This window comes from Schistocerca gregaria, chromosome X (genome assembly GCF_023897955.1).
Source record: "Schistocerca gregaria isolate iqSchGreg1 chromosome X, iqSchGreg1.2, whole genome shotgun sequence".
Lineage (NCBI taxonomy): Eukaryota > Metazoa > Arthropoda > Insecta > Orthoptera > Acrididae > Schistocerca > Schistocerca gregaria.
Window position 1 is genome coordinate 309472957 of NC_064931.1, and position 19147 is coordinate 309492103.

Consider the following 19147-nt stretch of genomic DNA (forward strand, 5'->3'; position numbering starts at 1 on the left):
TTCCCAATGGTAAATGTTAGGTCACGGAGTTGAAATAAATCTTCCACGATCAACCTGTAAGTAACACAAACGCCACTTTTAGAATATTGGCGACTGGGAGAGAATGTTGTCACTTTAGTAGGGAGCAGGTCAGCGGGTGTTACGGTCAAAGATCCGAATTTTTATTTCTGAAACATGGCTGTTTCACCTGATGGTTAAAACTCTGCAAATATCTGCAGTACGCCTGACAAGCTTGTTGTAACATAAAAGTTCAGGTGCCTAGCGAAATGGAACAGTACAGTAAATTCATTACATACTAAGTCCACTGTCATTTACTGACAATGTCAGCTTAATTTTATAAAATAATAACCAAGAATGGAATCTTTCATAATAAAAGGTAACGTATCCTAGACGAAAACGGACCGTGTGATTATTCTGAATGTGGCGTTTGCTGTGGAGATAGTTAACAGAATAGGGTCGCTAGTGAGGCAGACAAAGTAACATCGAAGAAAAAAAAGTTGCTGATGTTCAAAACAACCAATGCCTTCTTCACTATTTGGGATGGGTGCAGCACACAAGCAGTTGCGTTGCGCGACCAAAGCTGCTGATTAGAATCGATCAGAGGTACAGATGTATGTTCACTACCTTTCCTTTTTTTCACTTTTCAAACATTTCTACGCAATTAAGTATTTTTACTCCGTTCAAAACGGCAGAAGCCTTCCCTGGTGTAAGAGTTACTATAAACCCATCAACAAGCGTGGTTTTCTACATATGCAGTTCAAGTAAATGCTGGAGCAAAGGATTGTCTCGTCCAGAGATTTTCTAAGGCCAACGACGTCTTCGTCAATATTTGATTACTGCTGCATGTTCGAGAAGTATTATTTGCTCGGCCACTAGCGTGGATGTCGCCATCTTCTGCCGTTTTCTCTCCATCGCTTTGGACCTTGGATACACAAAGCAAGTTTTAAGTGTTTTACGTCACAGTGCATTGAAACTTAGTGTCTATATTCCGATCGATATGAAACGCCTGACGGGAAGTACAAATATTTCCAAAAGTAACTAAATTTTCTTAACAAAATTTTAGTTATTGGTGTACGTGGCTATTCGTTTATTATGACTTTGGTCTTGCCAGAATCTGTGATTAAGACTACAGCAACGTTCAGAGCGTCCAGTGTATTCTTTTCAGGATATTTTTCATCTTTATCTATACGCAGATATACTAAGATTTAGAATTCAGAATAATACGAGATATAGAGTAGCTTTCCAAGGTAATATATTAGACATCTGCAAATCCAACATTATGAAAGTCAAACACATAGTGCCCCATCGAAACGCACTTTCTGAACTGAAGTATGACATTTCAAGACAGCATTGGACAGTATTGTGAAGTACACATGACAGTTACTTCCCATTTCCATAGAAAGTTTTAGATAGATGCCTTCGTTTCAACGAAACTCGTTACATTCGAAGACAACATATGCTTCCCATCTTAAATATAAAAAGTTCGTAATGCAGAGCTATGTGTTCGATACGAGTTGTCATCTTGGATCAGGGACAAACGGCGTACACATAGTCACTGTAACCCACCGATATCAGCGGCGCCAGCTGACATCAAAACTATGAATATACGCACCAAACATTCACTAACATTACGTCACTGGTCAAAGTCGATGACTCGTATCCAATATTCCTCTTGACCCGATCTATGATTAACCCCATTTGTTATTTTAGCCCCTTTTAAATGAGCATATTCTGGATTTTTTGATTTAACCTGTGGCTGTTCGCTGTATGAGACATTTGTCATGTATGTTAGCTAAGAAAAAAGACAATTCCGAGGTATACTCAGTGAAAATAAAGATACAAATTCCATCAAGTTCTAATGATTTGATACTTTTCGGCACTTTCAACTGATTTAAACATTAAGAGTGCTTATTGTACATCAAACGTTTGAGAGTTAAGTTAGAATTACCGGATAAATTGACAAAATTGTGGTGAATGACTAATTTCTTAAATTCCAGAGAGGAGCTGATCAACAAAAGATCTGTTGCATGTTTCTGATATGCAAAGTATTTGAAGTCTTTAAAGTGAATCAAATAAGAGTCGAACCGCCCATCTCGAAGGTCACGTTGCCACTTGATGTAGTCCACATTGCGATCAAAATCGTCAACCGAAATTGTAGTGGTTCGGTTGACTATCAGGGAATGTTGCAGATACTAGCTAACACAATATGCTAGCTCCCCCTGAGGGCTATAGCTTTGCTGTTGAGGCAAAGGATGCTATGTCACTGAAAGTAATAGTGTCTGGGGTTGAGGGATAATGGGCTGCGAATGGTTAATATAATGACCTGACCGTGATGTTCTTCTTAAAAAGGGTAACTGCAATGCGTTTCCAGGCATGGATTCTCCCGCCTAGGCCGGCCGGAGAGGCCGAGCGGTTCTAGGCGCTACAGTCTGGAACCGCGCGACCGCTACGGTCGCAAGTTCTATTCCTGCCTCGGGCATGAGTGTGTGTGATGTCCTTAGGTTAATTAGGTTTGAGCAGTTCTAAGTTCTAGGGGACTGATGACCTCTGAAGTCCCATAGTGCTCAGAGCCATTTTGAACCTCCGCAGGGGAAATCCAGCAGTGTGCGGAACACGTGGGACAGGGGTTCCTGCAAGCCACATATTAAATGATTGTTTTCAAAGGCGACAGCAGGGTAGCAAAGGACTTGCCACATCTATACCAAGACTAGTCACGTATGAATGTGGTACTCATTTTATAATTCCGTGTTTTGTGAAGACTCATAGCTGAATTAGTAGGAAATTTAATGCTGACCGCTGACAGCTAGACTCGTCCATTTATTTTGTATGTTTATAGCCAGCTACATTTTTCAGATCTATTGTTTTATCGTTTTCCTGCAGCTCATCAATATTTTATCATTACACTTTGAGAGAAAGACTAAATTAGTGAATCTAAGTTCCGTGTGCTTAAAAGGCTTAGGGCCTACATCTGTTGACGTGGAATACAGGGGGTGGGGCAAAATACGGAAAAGCCACAACCACAAAAACACTATATCATACCTAATATCGTGCAGAAGCTTCCAGTCATCACGCAGTGGATAAACAGGTCCTATATGGTTTTCAAGGGAATCTTATACCATTCTTCTTGTAGAATAGTGGCAAGTTGAGGTAACGATGACGGAGTTGCATAGCGATCACGCGTAATTCTCTCTAAAACAGACCATAAACGCTCAATAATATTGAGATTTGGTGACTGTTGTGGCCAGGGGAGATGAGAAAATTCATTCTCATGCTCACAAAACCAGTCCTGGATGATGCCAGCTGTGTGAACAGGGGCCCTGTCGTCTTAGAACACAGCATTACCACTGGAGAGTAAACATTGCACCTGATCAACCAAAATCATCAAAGAATCAAAATGGCTCTGAGCACTATGGGACTTAACATCTGGGGTCATCAGTCTCCTAGAACTGAGAACTACTTAAACCTAACTAACCTAAGGACATCACACACATCCATGGCCGTCCGAGGTGGCCGAGCGGTTCTAGGCGCTTCAGTCTGCGACCGCTACGGTCGCAGGTTCGAATCCTGCCTCGGGCATGGATGTGTGTGATGTCCTTAGGTTAGTTACGTTTAAGTAGTTCTAAGTCTAGGGGACTGATGAGCTCAGATGTTAAGTCCCATAGTGCTTAGAGCCATTTGAACACATCCATGCCCGAAGCAAGATTCGAACCTGTGACCGTGGCAGTCAGGCGGTTCCGGACTGAACCGCCTAGAACCGTTCGGCCACCGCGGCCGGCCTTGACAGTAATGCCACCTTGCAGAGTAACCATGGCGCCCACGGAATACCTCTATAGGGCCGTCCAAATGATCACAGAACCCCGTCGTATTTATCACTTGAGACGTAAAATCGGACAGAAGCGGTAAACACTGTGGAACAAGATTCATCCATTCTTCCACTGCTCCATAGTCCAGTTTTATGGCTTCGGTGCCACGTTTTCCTGTTACGGGCATTTGCATCACTGCTGAATGGTTTTTTAATTGCAGCTCGCGCTACAATTCCTTGATATCCAGCTTCCTCCGTGTTGTCTTCGTGCTGACAGGGTTTGCGAACGACATTCAATTCTGCAGTGACTTTTGCAGCTGTCGTCCTCTTATTTTTCGTCATAATCCTCTTCAATAACCGTCAGCCACGATCACTCAACACACACTTTTGTTCGCGTTATGATGTTTTTCAGCTTTCCCTGTATGCGGTATAAATCTTCGATACGGTATCTCTTGAAACATCAAACATTTCGTCTACCTTGGTTACCTATGCACCCACCGAAAGAGCACCAACAGTTTTCCCATGTTGGAATTCACTTGGCCCCCACATAATGCTCTCAAAACTTCAGAGAACATTGTTTTGACCGCGTATTGAGGTCATTGCAGAGTGCCAGTTCGTCGTGAGATACAATAGTGCTATCTACAGTCTTGCATAGCATCTGAATTTATGTTCAAATTTGGCTTTCTCGCGTTGTTTCCATATTTTTGTCCACCCCATGTGTCACGAGAACAAGTGAGAGACAGGGCTGATCGCGCACAAAGCCATGTTTCACATACTTTCGTTTCATTTCTTCTGTACACAGATCACAAAGAGATGCTGGTTCGTTATACCTTTTGACAGGCACAAAACCGGTTGTTCGGTGTCGAAAGTAGGAGACTGATCACAACGTATTCAGCAGTTACTTTTAAGTTAAGATGTAGTCCAAAATGCATACTGACATTTAAACGTCGATATCCTCTACAGTACTACTGTTAAAATGTTAAAACTTGAGACTACTATGTAGAACATAGTGCATGATACTCTCTCCAGTTTTTCTTCGATACTGTTCACGAATATTCATCTTATAAGGATTTGAATTTTTAATGATCAGTGCACATATAATGGACCGTTTCTCATAAACTAATCAAACATTAACGCTGAAATTCTACAGCGCACATCTACATCAAGGACTGGTAAATCGCGTGCAACAAATTTTTATTTAAGAACGTAGGTACTTTCAAATTAATTTTTCAGTTTTATATTAACCGAGATTGCTCTGTTTTCCTTAGGCAGTAAAGGGGAACTTTTCATATACACAAGATTAAAAAAAAGTGGGGCACAGGATTCATTAGTAATCGATTTTTAAGAATTTTGGAATGTTAGCTTCTACAAAAAAAAAAAGTTCAATTATGTGTGAAATCTAATGGGACTTAACTGCTAAGGTCATCAATCCCTAAGCTTACACACTACTTAACCTAAATTATCCTAAGGACGAACACACACACCCATGCCCGAGGGAGGACTCGAGCCTCCGCCGGGACTAGCCGCACAGTCCATGACTGAACCGCCTTAGACCGCTCGGCTAATCCTGCGCGGCTGGCTTTTACAGTTCATGAGAAAAGGTACATATATCTTAAAACGTCAATCTGCAGCAAATCTCATTTAAGGCTTTTATTTCAAATTTTATCAATACTGTCATAAGTCTAGTCACTAATGCTGTCCATTTCATAACCTTCATTCTCTTCCTTGTCTTGTTGGAGTATTCTCTTCTCCTGTCTCCTCTGCCTAGATAACTTTTGCATATTTTCTTCTATTGCCTGGTCTTCATCGACACTTCTGAGTACCTTCAGTGAGAATGCACCCAGATGGAAGCCTAATCTCTAAAGACATCCTATCTACATTTCCACTATTAATCACTAGGCAAGCATCACATGCGGCTGTCTTCACAACAATTGAGGAAACACATACTGTTTTCGGACAACTCATCCATATAAGGCGATTGTAGCTCTCATTCGCATTTTGTGTTTTTTCATGTATATGGTTTTTCAGCAGTTCAGGATTGGCTAGGTATCTGACAATTGGCTTTGTAACATTTAAAATAGCAAAATGGTTCAAATGGCTCTGAGTACTATGGGACTTAACATCTGAGGTCATCAGTCCCCTTGAAATTAGCACGACTTAAACCTAACTAGCCTAAGGACATCACACACATCCATGCCCGAGGCAGGATTCGAACCTGCGACCGTAACGTCGCGCGGTTCCAGACTGACGCGTGTAGAACCGCTCGGCCACACCGGCCGGCTTTAAAATAGCATGTGCCAGACAATGCATATGAGCACATGGCCCTCCACTGTCTTCTGCTGAAGATATTTGAACCACGATATGTCGTAGAGGAAGTGCTGAAGATCCTTATCTGTGGAGTATTTGTGGAAGAATATTGACCACACTTCTTGCTGCATTGTTTTTACACTACGTACATTATCCCTGATGACTTTTCCATAATATATTTGTAACGTGTGAATTTCTTTGTCTGTAAGTCTTTAAGCACCTCCCAGTGGTTTTCCATCTTCAAATTTCTACGACAACACAGGCAGGTATAAAGTTTTTCACAGCCTTTTAGATACATCTGCAGTTCGCTTCGATTGTGTGGCCGAAAAATTAAAAGAAAAAATGTGTGGATCACAGCATGGAATAAAGGGGCTAGCAGGTGCAGACAGCCAAAGAAAATTTTGTAAAACATGATTCTATACAGATTTCGATTGTGCAACTTTGAGATGTCATTATTCACTCATCAATCTAATAAATAAAGCACTCGAAGTTTTTCCATTTTTTTGCTGTTTGCCCTACATCTGCCCTTAAAGGCTGTAGTCCGTAGTTAATCAAACGAATGCTAAGATAACTGAAATGAGTTCAGTAATTCCGTATCGTATGAGTAACGAAGAAAGGAAATAACTTCTGTACTTCGAGCAATCTGTAGCAGGAGATCCGAGCATATGGGCAAGTTCTGACAGAGAGAGGCCATCTGCGAGTAACTTTCTGTGCTATGTAGGTGGATTTATTTGTGGCCATTGTGAGACCGCGCCGCTTCAAGGTAGTGCGACTTTTCCGGTTCGCTCATCACGCAGGAAGACGCTAACAGGCTCCTCCGCTCGCCACCTCTTTCGCCACACTCTGAAAACTTATTCCGCGAGTTTCTGCTTCCTCCTTCCCGATTGTATCGCCAAAGATAGAACCCTCAGAAATTCTAAGATCCCTTTCCTTAACGGTACAGTTCAAACAAACATCCTAAAAACTCAACTTATATTTCGGCAGCTTAGTATTATACCCAGCCCCAATTTTTTTAAAAAAATTCCGTTCATAGTCTGTCGTTCCGGGAAAGGCTAGCAGTTAAGTACATCTTTCTCTACTACAGAAGTTTTTGTATGGCACGAATGCTGCCCTTGACGCATTCAGCTCACTGTTGAGACCAGAAATGGGCAGAGATAATGAGATGCATCTACAAGAGACTTAAAGGTCACAAGGCTACTTTTGTATTAAAGCTACGTAGTACACACGAGGCTAATAATTTCGTTACCTATGTGTAACCATTCAGGAGACCGTTTCTGTAGTTCGTAACTGCAGGAATTGCTGACGCAAACTCTTGACTAGACATTGTACTGATACGTGTATGTGTTTTTGAATGCTCCAGTCACAAAGCGACTGCAACTTTTCTCTTTACAGCTGTCCATTTGATCGAGCTCCTTCAGCGTCCATAGTATAACGCCTAATAGCTGTAACACTTATGGGCATACCCTTTCGTAATAATTACAAAAGTCGACATGAAAGTAGTACCCCCTTTTATCATCATTATTAGAAATTAAATCGCCGTTTATCATGGATGTCAATACACTATACAGATAAGCATAGTATGTATCACCCTCACAATACGATTCTTTGCCAGTAATGAAAGCTCGTTCGAACTGGACGCTGCATATGTCTGTCGCTGTTTCTTATCCTAGCAAATTATTTCTGCGTTTTTTTTCTAAAATAAACATTGTGACCTAATAGATACTAGTGAATCAATAAGTATAGCGGTGCATGTTATCAGAAGTTTCGAAATACAGTAATTTGCAAGCCACACAGTCTATGCAGACATTTTTATTGTCAGAAAGTGGTAAGGCGTTCATCTGCACTTACGTAGGATCCTGTGTTGAAGCAAAAGAACATTAACTCTCGAGAGCTTTGTCAGCCATTATACTTCCTGAGGAAGTGAATTAAATTTAAATGTGGTTATAGTTTTTATGCCTCCTTCACTTCTACCGTTTTTTTTTTTTTCATCGTTCCATCGGACCAATATCATTTGGAACTAATAAAATTACAGCTAATTCACTTTAATGTTCTTTGGTCGAGGAAAGTAGTTCTAATTTGTGATTAACGCTTAGAAGTTTTGTTGGAAAATCATCCTTGCTGTAATGTGCCAATAGTTCCGAACGTCTGACTGAAATCTCAAATCGGCTTGCTCTTGCCTAAAAATTTACTCTTCGATTTATCAACATCCTGGCACCACGATGGATATCTGCGGATCTTGTGGAAGTTTCTTTTAAAATATAATTCACGTGCAATTTTTAAGTTGGTTGGTTGGTTGACCCGGGGGAGGGGACCAGACAACGAGGTCATCCGTCCCATGGGATTAGGACAGGATGGGGAAGGAAGTCGGCCGTGCCCTTTCAAAGGAACCATCCCGGCATTCGCCAGAAGCGATTTAGGGAATCACGGGAAATCTAAATCAGGATAGCTGGAAGCGAGTTTGAACCGTCTTCCTCCCGAATGCGAGTCCATTGTGCTAACCACTGTGCCACCTAGCTCGGTCAATTTTTGCGTGCATCGTTAAATGAGATTCGGTCTCCCCTACGACAATGCTTGAGTTGATGTTCAGACATTGGTGACATGTGATGCACTGACAACTTATCAAACAACACTTACTACATTTTTACATGTTAATTAGCATTTGCAGCACGTCACGTGCGGCACAGCAGTTGTCGGCACAGATTTCCTCAAATAATTGAGGGCATTCATATATGCTCGAGTTTGTTTGTGAGTGCCCTTTCGCGTATCGCCTTTAGTTACTATAATTTGTAATCCTCAAATGTTTGCTCTTAGTCGCTAATTTTTCATGGTAATCCTGCAGCATGAGGTTATCGTTCGTTGTTTCGAGCGTTTACCAATTACGTGGTGATAATATTTCTACAGAATATATTCTGTACCTATTTATGCAGTTCTTCCCGATGTTAACTTTATTTATGTCTCGTGTAAAATTTGTTGTAGTGTATTTTAAAGAACACTTTTCAAATGAAGCTATTATTCATTCTCGAGATTTGCTCCCTTGCTCGAGTAGTTCAAATGGTTCAAATGGCTCTGAGCACTATGTGACAACATCGGAGGTCATCAGTCGTCTAGAACTTAGAAATACTTAAAGCTAACTAACCTAGGACATCACACACATCTATGCCAGAGGCAGGATTCGAAACTGCGACAGTAGCAGTCGCGCGGTTCCGGACTGAAGCGCCTAGAACCGATCGGCCACCGCGGCCGGGTCGAGTAGTCAGGATAGGACTTGGCAGATATAGTCTCTTAATTATGATTCTGTAAAATATGCTGAAATGTGAGGTAGGAGTGTTACTTTCCACAGCGTACCACGTAAAATTTGCATGTTAAAACCGTTGCCATTCATAGACCTACTTCTCTCAAATAACACGAATGAGAGCACAACGTCCGCAGACGATCGGTGGATATTCACTGAGTGTTGAGTTCCGCATGCCTTTACTCCATTAGGCACTGCATAGAGGATTGTAATTTTAGCCGCGCTTTTGGAAGACCACTTGGTGTTCAAGAATTATACGAGTACTTCAGAATTCCTTCTCCCTTTCGCACACAGGTACTGACGATGAAATTTACCTTCAGCATCAGGCTGTGGCGTCGCTAACTCATTCATTGTACTCGTATGCGTCAGCATCCTCTGCTGCGGAGGGGATATTACTCGCAGGAAATATCATTTAATGAAATGATATATGACGCAAACATTCTCCAGTTGTGGTTTTTTTTATGAACTATGAGGAAAAACGGGGCGACACGTGTAACTGCTGAATCATACGTCCGTAGAGTTCAAAACAAATACTAAGTGAGGCCAAAGAACTCCCTATCAGGGATACCACCCTCGTCTCCGGGCTTCATGTTTCCGCGCCTAGTTTATGCAAGAAAAAAGATCTGTGAGTAGTTAAATCCAGAATAGTGAGCATTGCCATTACTCAGTTTGCTTTGTATAGAAATACTAAAAACTTGGTATCCGTACACATTGCGAAACACCTTCATAGGGACAAAGAAAGTGGTCTGATGCCTAAAAACACATCTCTTGAAACAATTAAATAGGGAATTTTTTTAACATGGTAATGTAAGGCTCAGAGTCCATCATCTTATTGGCCCCGATGACATTTATCCTTTGTTCCCTGTCGCACACTTTTTAGTTTTGAGAACACAATAGGAGGTACCACACTTACTCACAAGTGTTAGACGCTTTCGGAAAGAAGTCAGCAGAGGGTTTATTTGACAATGTTATTGCTACACAATGCGAAATAGTTCACGAAAGTAACGAAATTTCTAAATAAGCTTGATTCGCAGTCAGACTCTTGTATTCCAGTTTAATTTCTAGGACAAATGTAACTGGAAACATAGTCAAAGAAGCTTTATGACATCGTTCTTAGAAACTTCGGCAACCATCTTAAGTATTTTAGTCTCGTCGGCTACGACATCATTTGAGAGTGAGCATTAATTTAAATTCGACGAGGAATGGAGAAGTAATGGACAGCATCTTCCTTCAGGATCGAGACACTCGTTTACACTGATTTATATAAACCATAGAAATTCTAAATCAGAAACAAACCTAAAATTATAAATCACTATTCTGCCGATTATGGGTCCAGCGTATTCCGGCAGCGACTCAGCGCTTGGTGCTCGCTGACGCACTACATTGACTAATGTGTGCTGGAACGCAATCTCCAGTGACCTCTTTGCAGTCGTGCCGTTCTGCATATAAACCACTGCCGCTGTCCTACGTCACATAATTATATGCATGCGACGTTCGCTCTTGTCGAGAATTAACATCAGTAGCTCAGTCGTCTTGCTTACACAGTTGAAAGCAGCCGCATACTTTTTTTTTCACTGGATGAGTATGATCGATGATTAACACTGCGAATTCGTATGCGGAAGAAATTAGGCTCAAAATCGGTCCAGCCATCCCACATTTGGTTCCCATAATCTCCGCAAAGCATACAGGAAAACGTTGTTAGATTCTTGTAAAGGATCGCCTCTTCCTATATACGTCCAGCTGAGCTGGCGCTCCGTTGATAAGGTCATCATCTCAGCGGAAGGATACACTGTAGTCCAATTAAAATTACTTCATAATTGACACTTCCCGCGTTGTAGATGGTTTCCTTCAAGCAGTGCGCTCAACGTCATGCCCGAACCGTCTGCCGTTGCCAAATTGCCACAGCAATTAGTTCACTTCCAGTTCCTTGTCCAGCTTTACACAGCACTCACCAACCAGCACTGGATCGTTCAATCAGAGACCGGCTTACATTAGATAAGCTTCGCACGACATTGTGTGCAGCCGAATTTTTGAAGGCTGCAATTAATCTTTGCGACTGGGTCACCAGAGTCATAAATAAAACTTTCCACAGTATAACGGTGTAGTGCAGTGGTTAGCGTTCAAACCTGATCTGTCGTAGGTCGTGAGTTCGAATCGCCTCAAATGCAGCGATTTTTTTTATTTTTATGCATCCAATCAAAAGACCTCATTACTTTTATTCAATTAATTTCTTTAAATGCAATTTTTATTTCTGGTGCCATGTCATTTTCATCAGCGTATTGACCTTTTTTATTTGTTCTTATTTTTCTTCGTATCATTCTCTTTTCGTTTGCAATCAGCAATGCTCTTCGGTTGGTAGCTCGGAAGCCTGTGTAGCCAGTGTGAGGATAGTTTCGGGTAGCCAATGACAGTGAGAAACTACAGTTTGGTTTTACCGCTGAAACTGAATTTTTTCTGTTTTGAGTTTGCTCGTAGAGGTTAACATAAAACACCGTGAACAAAGCGACTGTGATTTTCAATCTGCAGCAGACTTTTGACCACTGTGTTCTCGGATACACTGCACATCAAAAGTTTGTTGCTAGATTAGGGGACGAGTTTAAATTCAGGGTTACAAAACGCGTCGTCTGCCGCAATTCAGTCATTGGTCATCTAAAATCAGCTTCAGCAGAACGTCTCCCATTCCCGTCATACCTCGCGGCGGTCGCTGCCAAAGTGCTCCGCGTTTCACGTTAACGGCATTTGTGAAGTGACCCGCAGTTTGCGAGTCGCCTGCAACCGAGCGGTAGACGGCAGCGGATGTGGCTGCACTGTAGCAGCAAGTGACAGACGTCAACTACTCAAGTAATTTTAATCGGACTATTATGTCCCATCCTTCCATATATTGTCTTTACCACGACTGCAGATTCGCATACAAACAGAAACAATACAGGAAAACTGATTTACTGCCATAGATTTTGTGTGTACTGGTGTTAAAATACCTTCCTACATCTCCCACAGCATTTTAACTGGCACCATCAGAAGCCAATAGTAACGTAAGAAGTCCGACATATGAGGTGACCTCAGAAAATAAGTGACGTATGCCACCCCATGCTAAGACCATTACGCAGCGAGGAGTGGCCCGTTGTCAGAAGAATGTTCGTGCACGGGTTGCCTGAAGGCACAATCCTGCTGCGACACGGGTAACAGGTGTGTCACCGTGTGGGAGTAAAATGGCGCGACAACTTGAAACGCACGCAGGACAGTACAATTCTTGTGAGCAAAATGTCTAAACTGTGCACAGAGCGGTGGAATTCTGGCGATATGTGGACCAAATGCACTAATGAGTCCAGCCGTAGTGGAATGATGCCAACAATTTAGACAAGGGCGCACAGCCGTGGGCTATGCTGATCGGCAAGGAAGGACGTCGATATCGACATCGACCACAGACGGCAATGTCGAAGAAATAGAGCAACTGATTCGCCGTAATCTCGTATATTCCTACGATGAGGACGCCCACACAGTGGTTCTCGGATGGCTCCATGACCAAGGAGCTGGTTTCCATCGTCGACGAATTGAATGATTTGTAGGAAGTACCCACCGTTGTTTACAAAGGCTTAATGACGATGTAGGAAAAATAGTGTAAACAATCTGTCACTCTGAAGTGTAGTGCAGCATTTAATAACAGTTACTTGGCCTGCAATAATAATGTGTAAATTACATTTTGAAGTTAAATCTGGCATACTGTTTTCGTCATTTCTACAACAATTTCCTGACCTATTTTGCGTAATATGGGGGATCTGTTTCGCCTCTCAGTAAACAACATGGTATAAAACTCTCAACTGCCGTCAACACTATTTCTTTGAATTTGATCCGCATTACATAGCTCGTCTGGAAAAACTGAATAACTTTACCTCCTCTGAAGCTGAAATATATCCCACAGACTGGTTGGTGTGTGATCTCACAAAATTATTCCGCTGGAATCATTGAACCGGAAACCGCTCTTGTTGACTACACAGCGCCCTCCAGTATCTTCTGCAGCCTAGTTATTTTACGTGCTCAAACGCAGCAGCACTGTCAGCCGCAATGAGGCCATAATAAATACTGTCACTGTCAAACCGGTGAAACAACTAAATTTCGCACACCAGTTTTGATGTGTCAAAAATCAAACGGTTCAAATGGCTCTAACAAGGGAACCTCCCCATCGCACCACCCTCAGATTTAGTTATAAGTTGGTACAGTGGATAGGCCTTGACGAACTGAACACAGATCAATCGAGAAAACAGGAAGAAGTTGTGTGAAACTATGAAAAAAATAAGCAAAATATAGAAACTGAGTAGTCCATGCGCAAGATAGGCAACATCAAGGATATTCTGAGTTCAGGAGTGCCGTGGTTCCGAGATTAGCGTGAGCAGCTGCGGAACGAGAGGTCCTCGGTTCATTGACGTCTCTGTTCATTGTAATGATTTTAGTGTCTGTGTTTTGCGTCCGCACCGCAAAACCGTGCGATTAGTAGACGAAAGGACGCGCCTGTCCAATGGGAACCGAAAACATTTTATCGCAAGGTCATAGGTCAACCGGTTCCTCCACAGGAAAACACGTCTGATTTATTCTATACGACACTGGTGACGGCATGTGCGTCACATGACAGGAATATGTTGTCGACCCATCTAACTTGTACACTTGGCGAATGGGTAAAAAGATTCTTCCGCCTTGCCCGATTTAGGTTTTCTTGTGGATGTGATAATCACTCCCAAAAAAAGTGTTGAAAACATAAGAGCTTGTCACATAAACTGCAAGAAATGAATGTAACAGTTTCACAGTTTTCCCTGTGCTCTGTCAAAACATATGTTTTTAACGTTTTCAAATTTTTCCGTTTAGGTGTAGCGTCACCATACTACGGCGCAGTTACATCGCATCGGACGGACGGACAGATAATAATTGTCTGAAAATAAAAAATTAAACTTTTCGCTCGAGAGAAGACCTGCACGAAGGACCTCTCGTTCCGCAGCTGCTCGCGCTAACCACGGGACCACGGCGTTCCTGAGCGGACACTCTCCTTGATGTTGCCTATCTTGCACAGGGACTACTCAGTTTGTATATTTTGCTTATTTTTTCCGTAGTTCCACACAACTTCTTCCTGTTTTCTCGATTGATCTGTGTTCAGTTTTTCAAGGTCCATCCACTGTGCCAACTTATAACTAAATCTGAGCGGGGTGCGATGGGGAGGTTCCCTTGTAAGCACTATGGGACTTAACATCTGAGGTCATCAGTCCCCTAGTCTTAGAACTACGTAAACCTAAGTAACCTAAGGACATCACACACATCCATGCCCGAGGCAGGATTCAAAGCTGCGACAGCAGCAGCCGCGTGGTTCCAGGCTGAAGCGCCTAGAACCGCTCCGCCACCGAGGCCAGGCTTTGATGTGTCCCGTGCCTCACACTTCTTTTAATTCACGCCGCAAGCAAGCAGCCGACAGCGACCATCATAATCCGACGTGGCCGTAACTACAACTGACAGGGTGAAGGCATTCTTAAAGATATCCTTTGCCGTCTTTGAGCCTGCTTTTCCCTTTAGGATTACCCCAACACGTACTGCATGTTGATGTCATCACACCAAAGGCAACGTCTGAGCAACCTTAGTAGAAACGCTCAGGACAGAATAAGAAAATATGAATACATGTTTTCAAATAACAAATCAGAAATAAATTTACGGCTTTTTGACAGCTTCCCACGTTGTTATAAACATCATTTAATTAGCCATTCAGCCGGCCGCGGTGGACGAGCGGTTCTAGGCGCTTCAGTCCGGAACCGCGCGACTGCTACGGTTGCAGTTTCGAATCCTGCCTCGGGCATGGATGTGTGTGATGTCCTTAGGTTAGTTAGGTTTAAGTAGTTCTAAGTCTAGGGGACTGATGACCTCAGCTGTTAAGTCCCGTAGTGCTCAGAGCCATTTGAACCATTTGGACAATAAGCCATTCATGTCAGTAATTGATCTATAAACCATAGACTGAAGGTGACTAACGACGTTCTTATACGGTATGCAGCTACAGTCGTGCACTTAAAACTCAAGGAGAGACTTGCAAAGCGGTGCATTTTTTCTCTGTTAACTATGTAATATTAAGGGATAGTAACTGTGAAGAGCAATATACGTCTAACAGAGCAATGACATACAAGCAACTGGCATCTAACACCGCGACACACGCCTCTGACGTCCCCGAACTCTTTACTTTCAGGATGAATTCTCTAGATGTTGAGCTAGATAATTAAGTTGGCGCTTCCCCGATATAATGATTTTAGTCAGTTCGTTCGCTGTCTTAGAAATCGGCTGCGAAACACCACCGCGTTCTCACAATCGTCCAATAGCAAATGAATTGTTTCTTGATGTACATGCAAACCCAAACGCTGCCGTCATTTTGAGAGCTGACGTTGTTTAACACATTCTATTCCTCACGTGTGATACTGTTCTCCAAATCAGATTTGTATAATTGTTTAACGATACTAACATGTATGTGTTGTAGATCCCCTGAAGCTTCTCAAATTGCTTCACTCTACTTGCGTGGAATAAAAACCTGAGAGAATATGTAGTTCACAAAACTTTAACTTTCCTCTCCTTCAAATGAGTTGAACTACATGATTTTCAAAGTGGATGTTCCAATGTATGTATTCTTCTGCATGAAGTTGGGCAGCCATTTCATAAATTTGGTCTGCTCCATAGCCACAACATTTAGGTTAGATTTCTTGGGAACGTGTGAACAAAGTAAAACGAACTGGCTGCTAAAGATGAAATATTATATTTGGTGGATTGGCAGTAAAGCCGAAACAATAACGGATTGTTACGGTATATCAAGAGTGTTCGATATCTTTATTAACAAAATCGTTCTCATAGAGTTTTCACTTTAGACGGACTTAAGTATCGGTAAAATATGTACTTCCAAAACATGTGGTAGCACGTAACTAATTTAAAATAAAAACATAGTGTACTCCGACATAATTGCTTTGTTTGTAAATATTTTAAGCTCACCTAGGCTCTCGTTCTTCGAAGTCACAACTAATTTACGACCGTGATTAAAATAGACTATTCTGTTGTGTTTGAAGTACTTACCTACACAAAATTGTTCTAAAATTTTGTTCTGTCTGTCATGTGTATCTAATACTCTTGTAACATTCCCTAGCCTGTCAAATGCTAACGCTAGTTTCTCGAATCATAAACTGTGGAAGTACGTCATCCGTACAGTACATAAGTGAAATCAAAATTTCAACAATGTGGCCGTCTAACCTGTACTGGCGTATTCTGGATTCCACTTTAGTTCACTGCCATAGGGATGGAAATAGCTGTCCCCGGTGTGGCCGAGCGGCTCTAGTCGCTTCAGTCTGGAACCGCGCGACCGCTACGGTCGCAGGTTCGAATCCTGCCTCGGGCATGGATATGTGTGATGTCCTTAGGTTAGTTAGGTTTAAGTAATTCTAAGTTCTAGGGGGCTGATGACCATAGATGTTAAGTCTCATAGTGCTCAGAGCCATTTGAACCAACCAAATAGCTGTCAAGTAACAAGCACTTTACGGAGAGAAGAGTTTTAACACAACGATAGGCAGGATGACTAGATTGTCACATTTAGGTGAATAACATGAAACGCCTAGGCGAATGGCCACGGATATTTAACAAAGAACAACTGGACTTCTCGAGACAAGTCAATCGCTGACTGTGAAGTACAAATACGTAAATCCACGGTGATATTACACAGATCATCATAAGCCACAGAATAAAACTATAAGTGACAAAATTAAAATGTAAAAAACCAACCAATAGTGATTACTAGACAGGGCGTCGTCTTGATTTTGTTTACGATAGTATCGAACCGAGAATTAAAATAAGTTGCGAGTTCGATCGCGACCAAGCAGAAAGCTGCCCAAACACATTTTAGAACCTGACATAGCTTCCACAGATGTGACATTGTAACATATCAGTAACACTTTGAACTATCACATTCACAAAAATTACAAAAATTTAGCCATTCTGCGACGGCTGTTCGCGGAATACGTATCGTTACAGAAATGTATGTAGCCAAACTTTGTGATGCTTAGATTTCGAATAAAATCATGTGTGGGAGTCTGCAGTGACAACTGGCAGTAGCTCGGTTGCCAATAATGAGAGTCTACTTCAATCTGTGTGTACTTGGATTTACACAGTTACTGGGAATTCCAACATAACGTGGCAGTTTTTAAACACTACCGTGCAAACAATGAATAATGAAAGCTATATAAAGCAAATTCTATACTCTAGTTTTACAATAAATGACAATGTTACTCGAATTGAAACGAACCTCTATTCGCACGTACTTAAGAAATAACGGGTATGCCGTTACGCCTTTTGTCCTGCAGGAATGACAGCCACATTGCGTCACAACCTACTTAAAGAAACAGGAAAAGTAGCCTCAGATTAGAATGGTAACAACTATAAGACACACTTAACCGCTGATGAACTCTAAATGAAGCTGTAACAGCTTTCGCAGAGCTGTGACTAATTTGTTGGAGACAATATTCACGATAAACAACATACTAAACGTATTTTCATCACCAACTGCATGCTCTTTGAAGTAACCACTGACTTTTATATTCAAAACTTCACCGCGCAGTTTACGTAGGAATATTTTTGAGCAACATTGATACTGACCGCTGTCGAATAGCGAGAACAGTAAAAATTGATAGAAAATCGACAACAAAACAGGCGAATGGTTAGGGTTGCACAGTTTAAAATTATGGGTCTTGTTTGGCGATATCAATAAGATAATAGACTGGTAAATGGTACTCTGCCGTGTATTCCGCTGTGAATTTCGGGCTCGCACGGACTGTCACTGCTACCTCATAACCACCTGTTGCACAAATCAGCCTCTGCTCATTACCACTTTCCTATTTTTTTCTCAGACTAGACGTTCACAGAAACCACAGAAAATGTAGTTTGATAATCTTCGTTTCGGAGGCGACTAGCTAAACTAACTTTACTTGTTTACAGTTGCTGTTACAGACAAAACAATTTTTTTTATAGCTGTGAAGGGAAGAAAGTCTCACTTCGGAATTCGACCCGCAGTGACTTTCTGCTACCCGTATATTGAATGTTTACTAAAGAAGGTCACGTGTGATGACAAAAAGTTTGTGCTCAGCGAAAACCACGGGTCGTTTGTCCGATAACCGAGCACTCGAAAGGGTAGGATTGTAGGAATCGAGATATGTGAGGTGTAGTCGCGGGCCACTCGATCACCAGGTGGTAGGCACACAATGCGTGGGCGAGCACGGACGCGGGCGTGGCCGCTGACTCAGGCTGGTGTCACCGCTGCTATCGTCACGGAGCTCTGCGGCCGGGGTGTGTGAGCCGTAGGGACTTGTGAGGGCTGGTACTTACGGGTGAGCAGGAATGCTACCTGGGCCCGGTGCAGCGAGGCGGCTGGTCGGCAGGCGACTGGTGGCAGAGGCGGCTGCAGACTGCAGACTCACCTGGCGCCCACCTCGCGCAGCACGGCGCACACCGCGGTGTTGCCACGCGCCCGCCAAACACCGGCCGCTCGCAACTTTCCGGCCGCAGCAGGCGTTTTTACCTGGCTGTTACCGGCCGTGCCCAGCCGTGCACCCATCCACTCTTGCGTCCAATTGAGGTCAGGCCTCCCCCCCCCCCCCCCTCATAGACATATTAGTAAAAGCGTTTGCACTTTTACTTACATCAATTTCCTAATCTTTCGGAGAATAAAGTAGTCTGAAAGCACAGGGTCTCGAAAA

General features: G+C 42.4%; 1 protein-coding gene across 1 annotated transcript in view; it reads right to left on the bottom strand.

Annotated features, from left to right (window-relative positions):
- The window catches only part of LOC126298594 (phospholipase A2 inhibitor beta), a 161293-nt gene extending 142389 nt beyond the window's left edge, over nucleotides 1–18904 (bottom strand). Inside the window, exon 1 of the mRNA XM_049989969.1 lies at nucleotides 18777–18904. The gene's annotated coding sequence lies outside the window, so the exon portion shown is untranslated. The remainder of the gene's footprint in view (nucleotides 1–18776) is intronic.
- Nucleotides 18905–19147: the final 243 nt, after the last annotated feature.